General features: G+C 46.5%; 1 long non-coding RNA gene across 1 annotated transcript; it reads right to left on the bottom strand.

The window, feature by feature from the left end:
• Positions 1-402: 402 nt before the first annotated feature.
• LOC136588148 (uncharacterized) lies at positions 403-8,088 on the bottom strand. The gene is made up of 3 exons (XR_010787548.1): positions 7,984-8,088; positions 6,834-6,941; positions 403-718 (listed from the first exon to the last, which is right to left on the bottom strand). It is a non-coding gene; the product is annotated as an uncharacterized lncRNA (long non-coding RNA).
• Positions 8,089-8,330: the final 242 nt, after the last annotated feature.

Genomic DNA, 8,330 nt, shown 5'->3' on the forward strand with positions numbered 1-8,330 from the left:
CAAAACCGCCTGAAATCACTCTAGTGAAGCAGCGATTCCCCACCACAACGGAGGTTTACAGAGTTTCTGCCACGGTTTTCAATGGGGAAAACCTTGCCAACACCATTGAAAACAATGGGCGCTGCAAGAGCATGCAGAAAGATAGAACATGCCGTGAGTGGTTTCCTGCCACGCAATGCACAAATCCTCCACGATATTCTCGCCCGTGTGAAGGCGGCCCAATCATTTGTATCTGCCTGAGATGTAGCTGCATGCCGAGTGTTGCAGTGCCGACATCTTCTTCTGGGGGCCGGAGTGTTAATTACAAAGAGTGTATAGACATCTTGCTCACAGTCTGTTGACGCCTTATAGCTGATCATATTAATAGATGTAACAGATAAGACAATTATTCATCTACAGTTTTAATTTTAGTATCATTGACATTTTTGGGATATTACATAACAGCCCTTAGACATTGAAGGAGACAGCGAGTAGGGACGTCAGCTCTATAACGCGTGGGATGACTTTCATCCTGCAACTACAATCTCAAGGGATCGGGGGATTTGCTAAGTGAAGTAACAGCTAAGATTTGGGTTTTCTTCAGCCGGTGGTTATGAGAAAAACTTTCTCTGGGGCCGTGGTATCTTTTATACTGTGTGATCTTCGCTCCCAGGTTTTTTAATATCCGTGTCTCCCCGTCCATCTCCCTCTTGCTCCAACTTTTTCGAAATGTCATAGTCTAGAAGAGATAAAATCAGATGTCTATGGTCATATGCAAAGTAATACCTGCTAAAAAAAATTGTTTGAGGACCCCATCCCCCACCCTTTCCTCAATGAATATATGTGCTGGGATACTATATCCTGGCCGAGATCTGCAGACATTATTACTTTCCCCTATACTATACAGAATCAATCTTCCAAGGATCTATGGTGAACTCTGATTCAGGACAGTAGACCATAGGATGGTTCCTGTTGACCATGACTTTGCCCAATTTGTGGAGCATTCGGAGTTATGTAGATGAGTCGGCTAGACACCTGTTTCTTTTCATCTACGACTCTTCCGTTCCGCTCCCTCCTCCTCCTCACGTTCTTGCACTTTCCAACCTCCACTTCTATCTTGATGAGATGTCTTATGAAGTGTTCTGTTTGTGTTCCCCTTGCGGTTAGTATCTGGTGTTGCCTAGGTTATCAGATAAAGAACATAGTTCTGAGAATCTTCTCTTTGTAGCCGCTTCTGATTAATGTTACCTGCGTCTCTTCTTCGCGGGGACGCGGCTGCTTCCGTAGCCTTTGTTGGCAATCATTACTATTGTCTACCTTATAGAAAGAGCTTGAAGAGACCCGGCGGTGCATACGCTTACCTCGTCAATTAGCGGGGACCTTGAGCAATTACATGTGTTGTGTTAATCTCGATACAACATAAAAAACAAGTATAAAGTGCAATACAAGTATAATAATGGCGCGGGATTATGCACATTAAAAGCAGATGCATCCTTGGAAAGTATAGGTTTTATGGCATCGCTACCGTGTATTTTGAAATGATACAGACGTAAAATCGATTCCATCTCCAAGACGTCTTTTTCAATTCCCCTAAAATGGGACTTTAGCTTTGCAATTCTATTACAGTCTATATATAGAGCACTACAACTCCCAAGATGCCCATCATACAATTGTGTTATACACAACCACTGGACATGACTAATTCTGTTGTACCGTATATAGAAAGCACTACAACCCCCAGCTTGACCGATCGCTGGACATGAGTATAATGTAATTCTATTATACCCTAGACATAGATTACTGCAACCCCCAACATGACCAATTACTGGATATTACTATGGTACAATTCTATTATACTCTATACATACCACACTACAAAACCCAAAATGGCCATAATAGAATTCTTCTATTATACTCTATACCACCGGCGCACCACTAAGGGTCGCAGGGGTCGCAATTGAGACCTGGCTCCATAGCAAACAGGGGCCGCAGGCCCCCTGCCAGATACACTCTCACTGCCGTGGGCCGGCACTCATGGAGGGGAGGGTTGTTTCTGGGGAAGCAGTCAGCCAATTACAGGGTGTAAACTCCCTGGGCACATGCTCCTCCCACTTACAAAGTGCAGTTGTCATTGGTCACAACTGCAGTCCATCAGTGCACTGCTGGCCATGTGATTGGTCCGGCCAACCATGCACTGACAGTGGTATAAGTTATACATGTTTTTAGTGATTTTGACCATGCTGGTATAACCTGGGTGTTTCCTGTATAGGATTGCACATTTTACACATAATTAAAAAAATGCAACAAAAACCTGCATTCAGTGTTTTTTTTTTAAAAAAAACAAAACAAAACCACACGTCTTGTTTAAATCCACATGCGGTGTTTAGTAGTGCATGAAGTTTTTTTATGTGATTTTAATTTTAGGCCTTAGGCTAATTTCACACAGGTGAGTCTGATATCAGGCGGTGAAACGCAGCCCAATTTCACACTCGCCAATGTGCGATGTCCCCGCGGATGCGAGGCGTTTTTGTCTTAAAACTGCCGCACACCAATTCAGGGAAGTAGCGATTCTTTTAGCCGCAGCGGAGGATCGCAGAGTGTTTTCCATGGTTTTGCATGTGTAAAGGTTGCATCGCATCGCACTCGCATGCACCTTGTACGATGCTGCGCCGGCCCCATGGAATGCCCAAAGATAGGGAAAAAATCATGGTGAGTCCTATGATAAGGGGGGAAAAAAGCGCTCATATGTATGACCTCATTCAAAAGAATGGGGTCCAGATTCAGCATGTGAAAGCAGCCTAAGGGGAAATCTTGTTTAGAAAACTTATGCCAAGGGAATAGATCATGTATGTAAATTTGTTTTGCAGCTGTAGGCAGCACAGTTTAGGTACAGGTTCAAGTGTAAAAAAAAGATTAAAATCGATAAATCGGAGGGCCCAGTTGAAATACACCCAAGTGTTCTAAGGGAACTAAGTGACGTGATAGCTAAACCACTATTTCTTATATTAGGGACACCATTGAGACTAGGGTTGTACCGCTGGATTGGCGCATTGCCAATGTGGTTCCAATATACAAAAAGGGGTCAAGAAGCGATCCTGGTCACTACAGGCCGGTAAGTCTCACTTCAATAATTGGAATAATATGCAAGGGGTTTCTGAGAGATGCCATCCTAGATTACCTCAAGGAGAACAACGCAATAACTCCTCATCAGCATGGGTTCATGAGGGGTCGCTCATGTCAGACCAATCTGATCAGCTTCTACAATGAAGTAAGTTCTAGGCTGGACCTGGGAGAGTCTATTGATCTTGCATATCTGGACTTCTCTAAAGCATTTGACAATAGGCTGATATATAAAATGAGACAGCTCGGATTCGGTGAAAACGTGTGTATCTGGGTGAAGAACTGGCTCAGAGATAGAAAGCAGAGGGTGGTAATAAATGGGTCGTACTCTGGGCCACCATTGCTAGTGGGGGGCCACAGGGTTCAGTATTAGGCCCCATTCTGTTCAATATATTTATTAACGACCTGATAGAGGGGCTGCACAGCAAAATATCAATATTTGCAGATGACACAAAATTATATAAGACAATTAATACAACGGAGGACAATGTACAGCTACAAATGGACCGAGATCAGCCGGGGGCTTGGGCAGAAAAATGGCAAATGAAGTTCAATGTGGATAAATGTAAGGTTCTGCACATGAGCAGGAGAAACGGATGTCACCAATACACACTAAATGGGGTACAGCTAGGGAAAAGTGATATGGAAAAAGACCTGGGGGTACTAGTAGACTGTAGACTTAACTGGAGCAATTGTAGCTGTAGCATCCGAGGAGTGGGCCCACAGCCGAGGAGACAGTGGGGTAGAGTTTGGGCCTTGTCATGGGGCTCTACAATCTCCCATGATGAGGGTAGCATGTGACCCATCCAAGGTGCCTCTTGGGGGCTTTCACGGAAGTAACCCAACACATGGTTTACCTTAAACAGTCTTGTCATGGGTGATGCCACCGTTCCTTCCTCCGCGGTGAATCCAGAGGATGAAATAAGTGGTCCACACACACATGGAAACTTTTAGGAGCAAACGGTTGGCAGATGTAATAAGATAGTCCACACACAGGGTAACTTTCTGAACGAGAACCGGAATCGGTCAGCTCTGTCCGTTTACTGCAAACTCTTGAAATGAAATTCCAACAAACAGTCCTGGTACAGATAGAACAAGCCAAAGTGGTGCAACAGGGAGAATTCTCGGGGTATTCGGTCAATCCACAGTCCAAGTTATCTATGTGATTCCCACTCCGGCAAACTCTCTCTCTCTCTACCGGTCAACACTCACTCTGCTGTTTCTTCGTCTCCTCGCTATGGAGTGGTTTGTTTCACTCCCAGCGCTCACTAGAAGTGCCAAGGATTCCTGGGTTGGTTATGCCCAGGCTGAGCATCAGGCCATCACTTGGCGCCCTCCAATCCTCCACACACAAACAGACTTGTCCAGTGTGTGGGCATCAGACTCTCCCCACTTCTGTCCCATTTCTGACTCTTATTGCATCCTTGCAAACACATATACACATGGCACGATCACATGACCACAAACGATACACACAAAACGTTACATTTTCCAGACAGGACAGAACATTTCAGACATTAACCATTTCAGTCCTGCAATCATCCAATACACATAAATCTGATGCATTCCACAAACAAGCTGCTGACAAGACATTGGCACAAGAGGCATACCATTATGGAGGGGCCACATTAACTCTGAGCCACTACACAATCAATGCCAATCAGCTGCTGCAAAAGCAAATAAAGTCTTGGCGTGCATTAAAAGAGGTATAGGGGTGAGGGACGAGAACATTATCCTCCCACTATATAAGGCACTTGTCAGGCCTCACATGGAATACTGTGTATAGTTCTGGTCACCGGTGCTCAGGAAAGATGTTGCAGTGCTTGAGGGGGTTCGAAGAAGGGCGACTAAATTAATAAACGGAATGACGGGACTGGAATACCCAGAGAGGCACCAAAACTGGGATTATTCACCCTGGAAAAAAGACGGCTAAGGGGCGACCAAATAATTATGTATAAGTACATGAGGGGACAATACAAGGATCTCTGCCATGATCTGTTTATACCCAGGACTGCAACAGTAACAAGAGGGCATCCGCTACGATTAGAGGAAAGTAGGTTTCATCACCAACACAGAAGGGGGTTCTTTACTGTAAGAGCAATGAGACTGTGGAACTCTCTGCCTGAGGACGTGGTGATGGCAAAATCCATAGAGGAGTTTAAGAGGGACTAGACGTCTATATAGAGTGCTACGATATTACAGGATATAGACATTAGGTGATCAGCGGGTTGTTGATCTGGGTCTTGGCGTTAGGTAGGAACTCAAACTTTGACCAAGGGATTATTCTGATTGCCATTATGGAGTTGGGAAAGGAATTTTTTTTCCTCCAAATGGGCTAATTGGGGTTTTGGAGGTGGAAACGGGCTGAACTAGATGGACATTGTCTTCATTCAGCCTAACATACTAACATGTTACTAAGTGGCGGGGGCCCAGCTGAACTTTTGCACCTGGGTCTCTGAGCCTTTAGTTATGCCCCTGCTCTACCAACTGCTGGACAAGACATAATACACTTCTACTATACTGTATACATAGAGCACTACAACCCCCAGCATGACCGCCCGCCGGACATGACATAATACACTATTATACTGTATACATAGAGCACTACAACCCCCAGCATGACCGCCCGCTGGACATGACATAATACACTATTATACTGTATACATAGAGCACTACAACCCCCAGCATGACCGCCCGCTGGACATGACATAATACACTATTATACTGTATACATAGAGCACTACAACCCCCAGCATGGCTGTGATAGAACTCCTTCAGACGTTGGGAGTAGCACTAGATATTTCCCCGAAGCTGGCTATGTTGCGCCATTCCTCACATGATGCAGTTATGCGCGGCCCCTTCTGCACGCGGAGGACTACAACTCCTAATGTCACCGCACTGCAGTTCTATTTTTGCTCTGTACGCAGACGCCGGTGACAAACTCCTCTCGACAGATGAGCAGCTGAAGCAGCTCAATTTCTCATCATTTCAAGTCGCATTTGGTTCTTTCGTGAGGCCCTTTTTTTGACCTTGTGCAAAAGTGACACTTTCCAGGACGGAGACGCTGCATGGAAGTGACTTGGAGCAGTTGACCTCTTACGCGTGCGCACTCTCCTGCCAGGGGTGTGAGAGCCGGGCAGAGAGTGCTCCCTCCGGGGCCGCACGTCAGCTCCGCTCAGCCTCACAGCTATCTCTGGCCTTCTGTGATCATCACTTGCTGATTAGCCGACTTGATTAGCATACGGTGGAACGTGTCCAAGGGTGGGAGCCGACGTTAACCTCTTCATTGCCAAGGAGTCCGAAGACATCAGCCTAAAACATTGCAGCAGTGTTATAAAACAAGATGCTGATGTCAACCATGAGTTTGTAATGTTTCTGGAGGGTCTTAGAATGTGGTATTACCCCACCGCCTCATATCCCAGCTTCCTGGACTGTAACCTGGACCAGTCATTGTTACAAGGTTTATTAAAAGCTCTAACATTGACTTGCAGGAATGTTGCCTTCCAATAGGTGGAGCTGCGGAGGCATTGTTCCATCTCCAATTTGCATATATTTCCCATGGAGCATGCATGGTCTTATAAATCTTTTCACTAAGTGCTCTCCCTAAGGATACCCTTCCTCATCCTGGAAGAAAGATTATTTCAGGTGGCAGTCTGCAGGACCTCAGAGGGGTGGCAGGTTGCCACCAGGCTGGTACTTATTCTTTACCGCAACCCAACAGGCATTTTACTTACCCAGCCTGCAGGTCTGGTCTGGTGCTGGCAGCCGCTGCCGAGTCTGGGGGAAGAGGTCAGCGTTCACAGACACTGGAGCAGTTGCCGCCACTGGGCCGGGACTACAGGCTGGGTGAATGAGATGCATGTTGGTTTTGTTGCCAGGTCAGAGAAAATAGGGGGGCACTATGTATGAATATGAGCTGTATGGTGTGTGACTGGATCAAGTGTTATTTATGTAGTTTGAAAATGGCAGTTCAGCAGGGCAGGAGATGGGTAGGCCACAAACTCTGCCATAATGCCTTGCATTTCAAAGCTATCACTAATGCTGTCACCTCTGCTCCTCCTTGCTGTCAGTTTCAGAACCTCTTTCAAATGCCCACCTCTGGTGCACTCTATTCACATTAGCCCCTCTCTCCTGTCCTCCCCTTTGCACAGTTCACATGCACTCTTTACTTTCTTACTAAGCCTCAAACCCCCTAATGCCACTGACAAACATAACAGTCACCCTCAAAAATCTCCTAACCATCTGCTCACCATCACTATCTTACTGCTACTAGCAGCTGGGGTTATCTCTCCCAATCCTGGCCCACCCTCCACTGCTCTTACCTATTACCCCCTACCTGACTCACTTAGACACCCCTCAAGCCCAACTGCTAGCCCATGCATACCCTCCCCTGACTCCTTTAAATGTGTGCTCTGGAACTGCCAGTCAGCATTTAATAAACTCCCCACCATCCACGACTTTTTTACTGCAAAATCTCTAAACCTGCTAGCCCTCGCAGAAACATGGATATAGTCTGACACGGCCTCCCCTGCTGCACTGTCTGACAATGGCCTGCAGTTCTCCCATACCCCGAGACCAGATGACAGGCGTGGCGGAGGAGTAGGTGCTGTTCTCTCCCCGAAATGCACCTACCAGGTCATCCCCCCTGTACCCCCACTCACTTTTCCATTGTTTGAAGTACATATGATACGACTTTTCCACCCGCTGTCCATGAGAGTGGCAGTTATCTACCGCCCCCAGGTCCTCCTCGCCTGTTTCAGGACCACCTTGCCACCTGACTCCCAACTTCCTATCCTGCGAAATTCCAACCCTACTCTTAGGGTCATTAGTGGAGATATTAAAGTCACCTATCTCCCCATCTGCCTCTCAGCTTCTATCGCTCACCTCCTCTCTTGGTCTCTCTTAACTCACTGCCTCTCATAGGGATGGCAATACTCTGGATCTAGTCTTGCTCCGTCTCTGCTCTGCCTTCCACTTCTCTAACTCCACTCTCCCGCTCTCTGACTATAACCTCCTTTCTTTCTCTGTCAAGCTTCCTAGTATCTCCCCAGACCCTCCTACCTACCGTACATAGAGGAAACTTCAGGCAGTTCATGCCCAATACTTTGCCAAGTCCCTACAGTCCTCTCTGTTCCCTTTCTCTCTCGTCTCCTGCCTCAACCTGTCTGCAGCACATTACAATACTGCTCTCAAACATGCCCTGGATGACGCCGCGCCCCCCCTGACCCAAG

This window comes from Eleutherodactylus coqui, chromosome 13 (genome assembly GCF_035609145.1).
Source record: "Eleutherodactylus coqui strain aEleCoq1 chromosome 13, aEleCoq1.hap1, whole genome shotgun sequence".
NCBI lineage: Eukaryota > Metazoa > Chordata > Amphibia > Anura > Eleutherodactylidae > Eleutherodactylus > Eleutherodactylus coqui.